The 16,216-nt window shown below is 36.7% G+C and overlaps 2 long non-coding RNA genes across 2 annotated transcripts in view; both read left to right on the forward strand.

Moving 5' to 3' along the window:
* On the forward strand, positions 1-11,393 carry LOC122216983. Its single transcript, XR_006201227.1, has 3 exons — positions 1-119; positions 3,995-4,089; positions 11,365-11,393. It is a non-coding gene; the product is annotated as an uncharacterized LOC122216983 (long non-coding RNA).
* A 96-nt stretch (positions 11,394-11,489) lies between these two features.
* LOC122216984 overlaps positions 11,490-16,216 on the forward strand; it is a 93,796-nt gene continuing 89,069 nt past the window's right edge. The window contains exon 1 of the long non-coding RNA XR_006201229.1: positions 11,490-11,535. This is a non-coding gene — a long non-coding RNA (uncharacterized LOC122216984). The remainder of the gene's footprint in view (positions 11,536-16,216) is intronic.

A 16,216-nucleotide genomic window follows, 5' to 3' on the forward strand; every position in this document is an offset into this window, starting at 1 on the left:
CTTCATCATGTATAGTTAGCACTCACTACAAATACATAAGGGAAAAAGCCATAGTAGAGAGCCTTAGCACAGGGAAGAGAAATACTGACTGGTGGCTAATGATGAATCTGTTATAAAAGGTAACTATCACTGTGACTTTAATTTAAATACATTGCTCTCTATATGTCTCATACATATATCTCATAAATCTCATGTATGAATAATTTTTAAACTGCTGCATCTTGCTTGAAATAAAAATCAAAATATTTTTTCCTTTGTGTATATTTAAGCACTTCTAATTTTTTTTTTAGAAATATTATTCTTTCTGGTCTCCTGTTTGGAACTCCTTGGTGTTGTATTTGATAAGTTAGCTACTTTCTCTTGGATCAACTGTTAGCTATCTACATTATAAAGTTAGCATTTTATTTTAGAATATTTTTTATTTTGCTTTTGCTTAAGTTGTCCTTTTATTTTTCAATATTCCAGTTTTTCTCAGTTATTCTGAGTTTAAACATTTTAGTTGATTTATCATTGGTATCCCAACTTTATTACTGTCGTTCATTAATGTAATGCCAGAACCGCACTTTGTAGTTTATACAGTTAAATACAAATAAGATGGGTCATTGCTTGAGGTACAGCTTCTTACCTTAGAATATGAGTGACATTTTCATAGTGCATATAACCCCTGAATAGATATGACAGTTCTTAACTAATAGAGGTAAAAGTTTTTCACGGTAGAAAGCTAGTGTGATAAGGTCACAAGGTACCTATCTCATGTGAGGGTGAAAAGGATGCTGTTTAATATTGACTTATAGAAAAGAAATGAAATACCTTCTAATCCTTTAAATTTTTGTGTCAGTAGGCATTGATGGGCATTAGAAGATATATTTCTCATCTCATATATTTTCTCAACAATTAATAACAGGATAGTCTAAAGACAAATCATCATAGGAGTGCCTGGGTAGCTCAGTCAGTTAAGTGCCCGACTGTTGATTTTGGCTCAGGTCATGATCTCATGGTTTGTAGGATTGAGCCCCATGTTGGGCTCTATGCTGACAGCACAGAGCCTGCTTGAGATTCTCTCTCTCTGCCTCTCCCCTGCTCATGCTGTCTCTCTCTCTCTCTAAATAGATGAATAAACATTTAAAAAAAGAAAAAAAATCATTATAGCTCAAAACTACAGGGACAGGAAGCAAGAGAAACACAATGTTCAATTTGCAGAAAAACCTCCAAGTTTGTTTCTTTGTAAAATGTTTTACTGAGAAAAGTAAATCAATAAGGAGTAAGAAACATAATATGGGATAGAATACATATGCTTAAAATTCTAAAAATATTCTTCAACATACAACAAGATCAGGCAAAACCAAAAAGTTATAAATTCCCATTACTGTCTGTAATTTGTCTGAAAAAAATTAATTCAGATTTTAGTTCCAGAACTGAATTAAGGTATCTATACATGGTTGGAGTCTTAATATTCTTCTCTGAGGACACATAAAGTCACAAAATAGACCCACCACTTGTTTGTAAACATATAGTCAAGCTGTCACCAAGTACTTTGGCTGCAATCTTCACCTTTCTTAAGCAGCTAAAACCCTTGAAATTTTAAATCCAAGTTAAAAAAATGTTTTGGAATTCTTCCTACTGTGTGAGCTTTCTTGATTCTTTCCTATTATCTTTGTCCAGTAACCCTACAGAGTTTATTACTGTGCCCTTGGGAGCATGGAGAGAGGAAGCCATTATATCAAAGTATAATCCTTGTTTTGTAATGGAGGCTGGTCCAGCAATCAATTCCTGTCTGAAAGATCACCACATTGACATACTAATGATTTTTTTTTGTTTTGTTCTCAACATTTAATTTTAATTTTAAAATTTAAATTAAATTAAATTTAATTTAAGTAATTTTAATTTAAATTTAGTTTTAAATTTAATATATTTAATTCATCATCTCATTAGGGGCTGTGAGTACAATATGACTGTTTGTGAGCATAAATTAAACTTTGGTTTAATCATAACATACTGTAATACATGGAGTAAGGGATTGGGCACACTAACTGGTTTCAGAAACAAGAAGAGGATGCATAGAACCCTTATTTCTATTAATTTAGGAAGTCTTTTTATTTTGGCAAAGTTTTGAACTGATTCATTAATTCCTGAAATTCAAAGTGAACTCTATTTAGTAGTGGAGAGTTATAGTGAGTTTAGTTTAACATTCTACTGGGAGCCCATATTTAGTCTTTGTTAAAATCCGTGTTTAAACAGAATTTCTACCAAGTTCCTATGACCCTATTCTCATAGAGTATTCAAGTTCTCAGAGTTTTCTAGCATGAAGACTTGGTAGGGTATTTTGCAAATGTTCACAACCCCTCAAAAGAAAACTATCCTGTGCCCTGACTCTGCTAATGGAGAGTCATAGGCAGCCTGTCCTTGTACCAGCTTTTTTTCTACTCTTCCCTTTACTCCCACATGTGGTTTTCCACCTGGATTTAGAAAGCCAAGATAGACCTTGGTGCTCATGTCTTGATTATAATGTGAGTGAACCAATGAGCATCTAGCCCAAGGGCAGTTAATCGTTGGGCTAGCAGGTGACTAGAAGGTGCTTCCTTGTGGAAAGTGGCCCGTGCAAAGTATACTTGTGCCAGTTAGTTCTGGCTGTGGGTCATGTCAGTTATGCAGTTCAGAGACAGTTAATAGAGGGAGGCAATGCTAAATGGCTATGACAACAGTAGAGCCACATGAAGCTCCATAGAGCTCATTGACAGAAGCCACGAGAAGTAAGCAAAGAGGGTGAGAGGTGGGTGGTAGCAGAAGAAGAAAGAAGTACTCAGGGGGTAGCTGTCACATTAGCTATGGGGCACTAGAGTGAGATCTAGATTCCTACTGCTTGGCTTCCCAGCAGCCTTATACTCTGAACTACATTATAGCTCCAGGGTCTAAGAGGTGAGCTCTACTTTAGTCCTGCTTTTCTTAAGGCCCAACTAAATTGTTTTTGGGTATCCCTGAGGCTGGCCATGGACACTGTTCTTTTTTCTTGTTACTGATATGGCCTGCTTCACCACCATGGGGTAGAAGGGAATCACATTTATTTTATCTTTCAAATTAATTCATGTGTCCAAATAATTAGAAAATCCAGTGCCTTATATATGAGGGTTTTAGCTCTTCGATCAAATTGTAAATTACTTGAACTTCGGAAGCTTACTTAGTTCAAAGGGGTAGTTATATTTCAAAATTTGATGGAAAAAGAGGTCTTTGTCCTCTGTGGACTTTGCTTCTGTCACTGCCACATGCTGCTTCTAAAAATGGAAGGTTTTGCAATTTCCTCTGCCATTCAATTCATTGTTTCAATGACACCATTGCAGATATGCTAGTAGGTTTGCAGTATAGAAAGATGTTATAGAGGTCTCTCCCCATATTGGTAAATCTATCTGTGGTCACATTAGTATTGTGACCAATACTAGTATTTTTTAACTATGAGGGGTAGGATGCCAAGAAGCTACAGATAGGGAAGATAATCTCACTCCCTTAGTGTGATGCTTCACAAGAGTACTCTAGATTTGGGCTACAAAATTCAACTCTTTGATTCACTCACATTATAATCAAAACATGGGCACCTATCAGGGAGTTACTTCAGCAAGAGAGTTGAGCCACAGCCGTGTGCTCTAATGCTATTGGCCCTTCCACTATGAACTTTTGGTACTGGCTCTGAGCCAGCTCACCAGTCCAGATGCCATTTTCCTCATGGTAAAGTCCCCCTTGAGACTGTAGTATATCATTCTTATTAATGGGGTTATATTGATCAATAGGAAAATTAATAACAATCTCAAGAGATGAGGTCAAGATCTCAATGTATGTGTCCACAGGGGCCTTCTTAATCTTTAGTCCCTAGTCAGTTTGCCCGCACTTCCTTAATAGAGACTAGCTCTCCACAATGGGCATTAGTAAGATTGACTTTCATCTGGTCACATAGATGTAATGCCACACCCTTCCCCTAATGCTTGGGTAACTACTTCCCTTGCAGCTACATTACTATGAAGTCCACTCAGTAAAGAAGTTATGCTCCAGGACAGAACAAACTCCACAAATAAAGGAAGAGAAGAGGCCTCATCAAAGAAGGTAGCAAGTACAGAGACATGGTTTAAGGAAAAAATGGATCACAGGTGCTGCAGAGGGGAGGGAGCCATGGTCATGGAGAAAGCAAGTGAGAGAGAAGAGCACAAAGGGGAATGCACAAAGAGAACGTTTTCCCAAAGCCATTGTCTTGGAAATTGAAAGGGATTGAATTTCATGAGTTCTTGCAACCAGTGGGTCTTAAGGCCTAGAGTTTTAAAGGTCAGCAGGCTTGGTTGAGATATACCCAGGAGGGCACTGGGTTGCTCTTGGAGAGAAATCAGGGAAACAATGCAGGGGGCAGACATCATGGAAACAGCCATCTAAAGAACTCCTGTGGCACACAGTGGGGGAGATTATTCACTCTTTTCAGAGTACATTTCTGGGAGGTAGTGTTCATGGAGATGCCTCTCTGGGAAGAAAGGAGCTGATTGGCACCATTTTCCTCCCCTGCCCCTCACCATAAACACAGAGCCACCTGTGGGAAGCAGTGCGGTGCTGACACTGGATGCCTAACTTGCGTACACCAAGCCCTTCCCACTATGCTCTGGTGGGACTGCTCTTTCCAGTCACAATTGCCTCTGTCCCAGCACAGCAAGCCCCTCCCCCAGAAGACCAGCACAAATCCCTTATACACCATGTTTCCTGACCAGAGAGTTTTACAGGAGCTCAGTTCTGGTGAAGTTGGTATCAGGTCTCATTTCATAAGCAGACCAGAATGCACCTAGTTAAAACTCACCATATTCAGGCCAGGGACCAAATACTTCCCAGAGTAGGCAAGAAGAGCCTCTGCAGACAATTGACCTGATTGATAGAGCAGCCAAAACATAACAGCAGAGTGCATGCAGCACACACTGGAAACCTCCTGAAGGGCTGGGCCCTGGGAACTACTTGACCTCTTATTCATAAGGCTATTACTTTCAGGAGTGGAAGACATAATCAGATTTTCTAACACAGAGAAGAAAGGAGAGACTTAAACAAAATACCAAAGTGGATGAATTTATCCCAAATGAAAGAACAAGATAAGGCCACAGCCAGAGATCTAAGTAAAACAGATATAAGTAGCATGCCTGATTTAAAGCAATAATCATAAGGATATGATGGCTTGAGAAAAGAGTGGAAAACAGCAGGGGAGATCCTCACTGCAGAGATAAAAGAGTTAAAAAAGAATCAATCAGAGATGAAGAATGCAATAAATGAGATTAGAAACAGGCTTGATGCAATGAACAACAGGCTGGCATAAGTAAAGAAACTAATTAGTGACATAGAAGATAAAGTAATGGAAAGTAATGAAACTGAAAAAAAGAGAAAAAGAATTATGCAACATGAGAGTAGACCTAGGGACCTCAGTGACTCCATCAAACATAATAATATTTGTATTACAGGAGTCCCAGAAGAAAACAAGAGGGAAAAGGAAGCAGAAAATTTATTTTAAGGAATAATAGTAGAAAACTTCCCTAATCTGAGGAATGAAACAGACATCCAGATCCAGGAAGCACAGAGAACTCCCATCAAAAGCAACAAAAGCGGGCCAACACCAAGACATGTTGTATATAAATTTGCAAAATATAGTGATACAGAAAATAATCTTAAAAGCAGCATGACAAAAGTAGTCCTTCACTTACAAGGGAAAACTCATAAGACTAGGTAGAGATTTCTCAACAGGAATTTGGCAAGTCAGAAGGGAGTGGCATAATATATTCCAAGTGCTGAATAAGGAAAATCTGCAGACTTGGAGAGATAAAGACAAACAAAAACTAAAGGCATCCATGATTACTAAACCAGCCCTGCAAGAAATATTAAAAGAGATCTTTGAGTGGGAAAGAAAGTCAAAAAGTGAAAAAGATAAGAAAGGATGAGAGAAATCTTCAGGAACAATGACAAAACAAGTAGTAAAATGGCACTAAATACATATATACCAATAATTACTTTGAATGGAAATGGATTAAACATTCCAAACAAAAGACATAGGGTGCCAGAATGGATTAAAAAACAAGACCCATCTATATGCTGCTTGCAAGAGACTCATTTTAGACCTAAAGACACCTGCTAATTGAAAGTGAGGGGATGGAGAGGGGCGCCTGGGTGGCTCACTTGTTTGAGCATCTGACTCTTGATTTCAACTTAGGTTGTGAGCCCGGGGTCATGGGATTGAGCTCTGCACTGGGCTCCTTATTGAGCATGGAGCCTGCTTAAGATTCTCTATCTCCCTTGCTTGTGTTCTCTCTCTCTCTCTCAAATAATAATAATAATAATAATAATAATAATAATAATAAAAGAAAGTGAGGGGATGGGGAAATATTTACCACATAAATGGATGTCAAAACAAAGCTGGAATACCAATACTTATATTGGGAAAACTAGATTTTAAAACAAAGACTGTAACAAGAGACAAAGAAGGGTACTATATTATAATAAAGGGGACAATCCAATAAGAAGATCTAACAATTGTAAATATTTATGCCCCCAACTTGAAACACCCAAATATATAAATCAATTAATAATAAGCATAAATGAACCAATTGAAAATAATACAATAATAGTAGGGACTTTAACACTACACTTACATTGATGGAAAGATAATCTGAACAGAAAATCAACAAAGAAACAATGGTTTTGAATGACACACTGGACCAGAGGGCCTTAACAGATATATTCAGAGCATTCCATCCTGAAACAGCAGAATACATGTATTTTTCAAGTGCACTTGGGGCATTCCCCAGAATAGATCACTTATTAGGTCACAAATCTGGCCTCCACAAATACAAAAAGATTTAAATTACACCACACATCTTCTGTGACCACAACACTGTGACACTAGAAGTCAACCACAAGAAAAAATTTGGAAAAACCACAAATACATGGAGGTTAAATAATATGCTACTAAACAATGAATGGGTCAACCAGGAAATCAAATAAATAAAAAAATACACAGAAACATATGAAAATGAAAACACAATGGTCCAAAACTATTGGGATGTGACAAAAGCAACCCTAAGAGAGAAGAATATAGCAAAGAGGTCTACCTCAAGAAGCAAGAAAAATCTCAAATAAACAACCTAAACTTATACCTAAAGGAGCTGTGAAGAGAACAACAGAGAAGCCTAAAGCCAGGAGGAGAAAGGAAATAATAAAGATTAGAGCAGAAATAAATAATATAGAAACTAAAAAACAATAGATCAACAAAACCAGGAGCTGGTTCTCTGAAAAAAAAAATCAATAAAATTGATAAACCTCTAGTCAGACTTACCAAAGAGAAAAGACAAAGGACCCAAATTAATAAAATTACAAATGAAAGAGGAGAAATAACAACCAACACCACAGAAATACAAACATTTGTAAGAGAATATTATGAAAAACTATATGCCAACAAATCTGACAACCTGGAAGAAATGGATAAATTCTTAGAAACAAATAAACTACCAAAACTAAAACAGGAAGAAACAGTGAACATTAACAGACCAATATCCAGCAATGAAATTGAATCAGTAATCAAAAAACTCCCATCAAACAAAAGTCTGGGACCAGATGGCTTCACAGGTGAATTCTACTAAACATTTAAATAAGAGTTAATATCTATTCTCAACCTGTTCCAAAAAAATAGAAAAGGAGAGGAAACTTCCAAATTCATTATATGAGCCCAGCATTACCCTGATACCAAAACCAGATAAATATTCCACTAAGGGGAGCTTGGTTGGCTCAGTTGGTTAAGCGTCCAGCTCTTGATTTTGGCTCAGGTCATGATCTCATGGTCGTGAGATTGAGCCCCCATGTCGGGATCTGTGCTGGGTGTGGAGACTGCTTGAGATTTTCGCTCTCCCTCTGCCCCTTCTGTGCTCATTCTCTCTCTCTCTCTCTCTTTCTCTTTCTCTCTCTCAAAAAACAAAAACAAAAACAAAAACAAAACTCCACTAAAACAGAACTAATGGCCAATATCCCTGAAGAACATGGATGCAAAATTCTCAATAAAATACTAGCAAACCAAATCCAACAATAAATTTAAAAAAAATCATTCACCACAATCAAGTAGAATTTATTCCTGGCTTGCAAGCATGACTCCATATTTGCAAATCAATTAATGTGATACAGCACATTAATGACATAAAGGATAAGAACCATATTATCCTTTCAATAGTTGCATAAAAAGCATTTGATAAAGTATAACATCCATTTTGATAAAAACTCTCAACAAAGTTGGCTCAGAGTGAACATGCCTCAGCATAAGAAAGGCCATATATGGGGGGCACCTGGGTGGCTCAGTTGGTTAAGCATCCAACTCTTGATTTCAGCTCAGGTCATGATCTCATGGTTTGTGAGTTCGAGCCCCACATCCAGTTCCATGCTGACAGTGCTGAGCCTTCCAGGGATCCTCTCTCTCCCTCTCCCACTGCCCCTTCCACCCCCCTTTCAAATATAAATAAACTTTAAAAAAAGAAAGGCTATATATGAAAAATCCATAGCTTATATCATCCTCAATGAGAAAAATCTGAGAGCGTTTCTTCTACAGTCAGGAACAAGACAAGGATGTCCACTCTCACCACTGTTATTTAACATAGCCCTAGACACTGCAATCAGCCAAAGAGACAAAAATGATCCAAATTGACAAGGAAGAGGGTGTCTGGGTGGCTCAGTTCGTTAAGCACCTGACTCTTGATTTGGCTTAGGTCACGATCTTGTGATTTGTGAGATCAAGCCCTGTGACGGCATAGAGCCTGCTTGGGATTTTCTGTCTCCTTCTCTCTCTGCCTCTTGCCTCCTGTCTCTCTCAAAATAAATAAATAAACTTTAAAAAAATTGGCAAGGAAGAAGTAAAACTTTCCCCATTTGCAGATGATGTGATACTATATATAAAAAACCCAAAAGACTTCACCAAAAAACTGCTAGAGCTGATAAATGAATTTAGTAATTTTGCAGGATACAAAACCAACATACAGAAATCTGTTACATTTTTTCATACCAATAATGAAGCAGCAGAAAGAGAAAATAAAGAATCAATCCCATTTACGATTGCACCAAAACAAAAGATCCCTAGGAATAAACCTAACAAAAGGGGTGAAAGAATTGTACTCTGAAAAGTATAAAACACCGATGAAAGAAATTGAAGATGACATAAAGAAATGGAAAGATGTTCCATGCTCACAGATTAGAAGAATAAATATTGTTAAAATGTTTATACTATCCAAAGCAATCTACACATTTAATGCAATCCCTATCAAAATACCAACAAAATTTTTCACAGAGCTAGAACAATCTTTAAATTTATATGGAACCACAATGACCTGAATAGCCAAAGCAACCTTGAAAAAGAGAAAGCAAAATTTGAGGCATCATAATTCTAGACTTCAGGTTATATTACAAAGCTGTAGTGATTTTAAAAGTATGGTATTGGCAGAAAAATAGATTCATAGATCAATAGAACAGAATAGAAAACCTAGAAATGAACCTGCAACTATATGGTCAACTAATCTTTGACAAAGGAAGGAATATCCAATGGAAAAAAGACAGTCTCTTCAACAAATGGTATTGGGAAAACTGGATAGCAACATGCAAAAGAATGAAACTGGACCACTTTCTTATACTATACATAAAAATAGACTCAAAATGGATTAAAGATCTAAATGTGCGACCTGAAACAATAAAACCCTAGAGAAGAACATGAGCAGTAACCTCTTTGACATTGGCCATAGCAACTTTTTTCTAGATATGTCTCCTGTGGCAAGAGAAACAAAAGCAAAAATGAACTGTTGGGACTTCATCAAAATAAAAATATTCTGCTCAGCAAAAGAAACAATCAACAAAACTAAAAGGAAACTATGAAATGGGAGAAGATATTTGAAAATGACATATCCAATAAGGGTTTAGTATTTAAAATCATAAATAACTTACAAAACTTAACACCCCAAAAATGAATAATTTAACTGAAAAATGTCAGAGTGCATGAATAGGAATTTTGCCAAAGAAGACATATATGGCCAACAGACACGTGCAAAGATGCTCAACATCACTGTCAGAGAAATACAAAGTAAAAGTACAGTGAGATATCATTTTACATCTTTCAGAGTGGCTATAATCAACAACATGAGAAACAATAGGTGTTGGCAAGGATGTAGAGAAAGGGGAACCCTCTTGCATTGTTAGTGGGAATGAATGCAAACTGGTATAGACACTCTGGCGTTTCCTCAAAGATAGTACTACCCTATGACCCAGAAATTGCACTACTAGGTATTTACCTAAAGAATACAAAAATACTAATCAAAGGGATACTTGCACCCCAATGTTTATAGGGCATTATCTACAAGAGCCAAATTATGGAAACAGCCCATGTCCATCTACTGACGAATGAACACACACACACACACACACACACACACACACACACACACACTGGAATATTTATTATTCATCCATCAAAAAAGAATGAAATCTTGCCATTTGCAACCACATGAATGGAATGAGAGTGTATTATGCTAAGTGAAATAAGTCAGAGAAGGACAAATACCATATGATTTCACTCATATTTGGAATTTAAGAAACAAAACAAATGAGCAAAGTGAAAAAAGAGAGAGCAGCAAACCAGGAAATAGACTGTTAACTATAGAGAACAAGCTGATGGTTACCAAAGGGGAGGTGGATTGGGTAATGGGAGGTGGATTGGGTAAATGGATGGGGATTAAGAAGGGCACTTGTGATGAGCACCAGGTGTTGTATGGAAGTGTTGAAACACTATATTGTACACCTGAAACTAATGTTACACTGTATGTTAACTAACTGGCATTTAAATAAAACTTAAATAAAAACTTAAAATAGTAAATAAAAACTTAAAATAATAAAATAGTAAATAAAAATAGTATTTACTAAAAATAGTAAATAAAAACTTAAAATAAAATAATGAAATAAAAAATAATAAAAAAAATCTTAAAAAAATCACCACACAAGGACTATTCCTCACAAAATAGAATGATCCCTAAGAATTAATAAAACATTAAGTTCCAAGTTTATGAATTTATTAAAAAGGAAATTCATGCACCAGATCCAGAATTCAAAAGGTCCAAAAGCATTTAATTTGAAAAACAAATCTCTTTTTCATCTTGTCCTCTGGTTGTGTAGTTCCCCTTTGCCAGAGGTATGTATATTCTTTAATGATACTATACACATATTTATACTGTACATAAACACAATACTATCTTATAAATACAATTCTATAGTACTCTGCTTCTTTTCACTTAAAAATATTAGCTCCATAACAGTACATATAAAAAAGTTGCCTTACTGTTTTTTAAGGTGTCATATATTCGAGGAGGAGCCAAGATGGCAGAACAGCATGGAAGTTTTTTGTGTGTGTCACGTCCATGAAATACAGCTAGATCAACACTAAACCATCTTGCACACCTGGAAAACTGATTTGAGGATTAACACAACAATCTGCATGACCTGAACCACAGAATTCAGCAGGTATGCGGCATGGAGAGGTGAACTTGGGGAGCGAGAGGCTGCGAGAAGGGAGGTGCTTTTGCGGGTGGAGAGAGGATGGAGATGGGGCAGGGGGGTAATATGGGAAAAGCACCCCTCCCCAAAAGCAGCTGGAGAGAAAGTGGAAAATTGGAAACAGCTACAGGGACTAAACTAAAAAGGGTAAAAGGAGAAAGGAGAGGGTTTAAATTCCATTAATACTGTAAACAAGGGGAGTGCAAAGTCTGCAACCCCGCAGCTCGATACCTGGCGGTGCTCTGGTGGGAAGGGCGAATCTCCAGGAACAGAGTGGGGTCCAGGAGATTCTCGGGCCACACAGGGAAAAAGCAGTTCCACTGTTGTAAGAACATTTGGTAGAGACTGTTGAAGCACCCTGGTCCCAGCAGACCCCAGAAAACGGCCACATTTGCTGGTGCTGGAACAAGGTCGTTAAGGGTGAAGCCTGGTGCCAGATGTGTGTTGTGATTTCCCATAATCCCTGAAAAGCTGTTGCTACACTATTTCGCAAACTTTTTCTGAAGCGGGCTGGCACCTGGCTGAAGTCTCAGGGCACCGCAGCAACAGGGTCCAGCAAGTGTTCCTTGGTACAGCTGACATTTGGCCATTGCTCATTCGGCCATTGCTCGGTAAGACCCTCCTGCAGAGGGGTGGAACGGGTCAAAGCCACAGTCCTTCAGAAGTAAGGCCCTGCGGAAAACAGCCACATCTGAGACAAAACTCAGGAGAGAGGTACTGCCTGGGGTTTGGTCATGGACAGTGAAAAAGTGGGGAGTGAATGAAAGCTGAAGACAGAGGACGGGTGTGCGATGGCTGATGAGGGAGAACGGAGTTCCAATACTAGAGACTGGGTAGCTGGGTGACACCATTTTCACCGCTCCTGCGTATGCGCATATGCACCTACGAGCGCCACAACACTCCACCCCAGTAGGCTAGCAGAGCGATCTAGTGGAGAACGGAGCCATTACACTAAGCTCCGCCCAAATGGGCCAACTTTGCTCTTCAAGAACCTCACTTCAAGAGTCTCACCGCCTACTTTGTTTATGGACTATGAAGCCCTCATAGTCTGACTTCTAGGGGAAAACTAAATAATTTCAGACCTATTTCAATCTGTTAGCAAGTCCATCTATTCAATTTTCTTTCTTTCTTTTTTTTCTCTTTTTCATTTCTTTTCTTTTTCTTGAATACAGAGAGAGAGAAAATTCATTTTTATTTTCAATTTTTATTAAAAATATTTTTCTTTAATTTTTTACTGTATTTTTAACTTTTGTATAAATTTTTTCAAATTCTATTTTACTTCCATCATTTTATTTTAGTCGACTTCAGTGTATTCACTTTTTCAAATTTTCAAACGATTTCCTTGTTTTAATCTTTCTTTTTTCTCTTTTTCATTTATTTTCTTTTTCTTGAATACATAAAGAGAAAAAATTCATTTTTATATTCAGTTTCTATTAAAAATATTTTTCTTTAATATTTTTAGTATATTTTTTACTTTTATGTATTTTTTTCGAATTCTATTTTACTTCTATCATTTTATTTTAGTCTACTACAGTGTATTCACTTTTTCAGATTTTCAAACAATATGCTTTTAGTTTCTTTTTTCTATTTTTCATTTATTTTCTGTTTCTTGAATACAGAAAAAGAAAAAATTCATTTTTATGTTTAGTTTATGTTAAAATATTTTTCTTTAATTTTTGTCTACTATATTCTTTACTTTTATGTAAATTTTTTCAAATTCTATTTTACTCCCATCATTTCATTTTAGTCTACTACAGTGTATTCAATTTTTAAATTCTCAAATGATTTCCTCCCCCCCTTTTTTCTCTAATCTATCAGACCACACTCAACATCCAGACCAAAACACACCTAGGATCTAGCATCATTTATTTGATTTTTTTGTGTGTGTGTGTTTTTAATTTTTTAATTTTAATTTTTTTAATTTTAATTTTTTTAATTTTAATTTTTCTACCTTATTAATACCTTTTCTCACTTCAAAATGATGAAATGAAGGAACTCACCCCAAAAGAAAGAGCAGGAAGAAACAAAAGCCAGGGATTTAACCAATACAGATACAAGCAAGATTTCTGAACCAGAATTTAGAATCACGATAATAAGAATACTAGCTGGAGTCAAAAATAGATTAGAATCCCTTTCTGCAGAGATAAAAGACGTAAAAACTAGTCAGGACGAAATGAAAAATGTTATAACTGAGCTGCAATCATGGATGGATGCCACAGTGGCAAGGATGGATGAGGCAGAACAGAGAATCATCGAAATAGAGGACAAACATATGGAGAATGATGAATCAGAAAAAAAGAGGGAGATTAAGGCAGAAGAGAAGTTTAAGAATTAGAGAAATCAGTGACTCATTAAAAAGGAACAACATCAAAATATAGGGGTCCCAGAAGAGGAAGAGAGAGAAATAGGGGTAGAAGGGTTATGTGAGCAAATCATAGTGGAAAACTTTCCTAACCTGGGGAAAGACACACTAAATCCAGGAAGCACAGAGGAACCCCATTAGATTTGACAAAAACTGACCATCAACAAGGCATATCATAGTCAAATTCACAAAATACTCAGTCAAGGAGAGAATCATGAAAGCAGCAAGGGAAAAAAAGTCCCAAACATACAAGGGAAGATAGATCAGGTTTGCAGCAGTCCTAACCACAGAAACTTGGCAAGCCAGAAAGGAATGACAGGATATATTCAATGTGCTGAATCAGAAAAATATGCAGCCAAGAATTCTTTATCCAGCAAGGCTGTCATTCAAAATAGAAGGAGAGATAAAAAGTTTCCCAGACAAACAAAAATTAAAGGAGTTTGTGACCACTAAACTAGCCCTGCAAGAAATTTTAAGGGGGACTCTCTGAGGGGAGAAAAGATGAAAACATAAATAAATAAATAAATAAATAAATAAATAAATAAATAAATATCAAAAGCAACAAAGATTAGAAAGGACCAGAGAACACCACCAGAAACTCCAACTCTACACGCATTATAATGGCAATAAATTCATATCTTTCAGTACTCACTCTAATGTCAATGGACTCAGTGCTCTAATCAAAAGACATGGGGTAACAGAATGGATAAGAAAATAAGATCCATCTATATGATGTTTACAAGAGACCCACTTTAGACCTAAAGACACCTTCAGATTGAAAATAAGGGGATGGAGAACCATCTATCATTCTAATGGTCAACAAAAGAAAGCTGGAGAAGCCATGCTTATAATGAGACAATCTAGACTTTAAAATAAAGTCTGTATCAAGAGATGCAGAAGGGCATTCTGTCATAATCAAGGGGTGATCCACCAAGAATACCTCACAATTGTAAACATTTATGTGTCAAATGTGAAAGCACCCACAAATATAAATCAGTTAATCACAAACATACAGAAACTCATCGATAGTAATACCATAATAATAGGAGACTTCAACAACCCACTCACAGCAATGGACAGATCATCTAATCAAAAAATCAACAAGGAAACAATGGCTTTGAATGACACACTGGACCAGATAGACTTAACAGAGATATTCAGAACATTGCATCCTAAATCAGCAGAATATACATTCTTCTCCATTGCACATGGAATGTTCTCCAGAATAAATCATATACTGGGACACAAATCAGCCCTAAGCAAGTACAAAAAGATAGAGATCATACGGTGCATATTTTCAGACCACAGCGCTATGAAACTTGAAATCAACCACAAGAAAAAATTTGGAAAGGCAACAAATACTTGGAGACTGAAGAACATCCTACTAAAGAATGAATGGGCTAACCAAGAAATTAAAAAGGAAATTAAAAAGTATATGGAAGGCAGTGAAAATGATAACACCACAACCCAAACCCTCTGGGACACAGCAAAGGCGGTTATAAGAGGAAAGTATAGCAATCCAGGGCTTCCTAAAGAAGGAAGAAAGATCTCAGATATACAACCTAACCTTACGCCTTAAGGAGCTGGAAAAAGAACAGCAAATAAAACCCCAAAACAGCAGAAGACAGGAAATAATAAAGATTAGAGCAGAAATTAATGCTATTGAAACCAAAAACAACACAAACAAAACAAAACAGTAGAACAGATCAATGAAACCAGAGCTGGTTCTTTGAAAGAATTAAAAAAAAATTGATAAACCACTGGCCAGTTTGATCAAAAAGGAAAGGAAAGGACCCAAATAAATAAAATCATGAATGAAAGAGGAGAGATCACAACCAACACAGCAGAAATAAAAACAATAATAAGAGACTATTATGAGCAATTATATGCCAATAAAATGGGCAATCTGGAAGAAATGGACAAATTCCTAGAAACATATACACTACCAGAACTGAAACAGGAAGAAATAGAAAATTTGAACAGACCGATAACCAGTAAGGAAATCGAATTAGTCATCAAAAATCTGCCAAAAAACAAGAGTCCAGGACAGATGGCTTTCCAGAGGAATTATGCCAAACATTTAAGGAAAAATTAACACCTATTCTCTTGAAGCTGTTCCAAAAAATAGAAATGGAAGGAAAACTTCCAAACTCTTTCTATGAAGCCAGTGTTACCTTGATTCCAAAACCAGACAGAGACCCCACTAAAAAAGGAGAACTCTGGACCAATTTCCCTGATGAACATGGATGCAAAAATCCTCAACAAGGTATTAGCCAACCGGATCCA

This window comes from Panthera leo, chromosome B1, assembly GCF_018350215.1.
Source record: "Panthera leo isolate Ple1 chromosome B1, P.leo_Ple1_pat1.1, whole genome shotgun sequence".
Lineage (NCBI taxonomy): Eukaryota > Metazoa > Chordata > Mammalia > Carnivora > Felidae > Panthera > Panthera leo.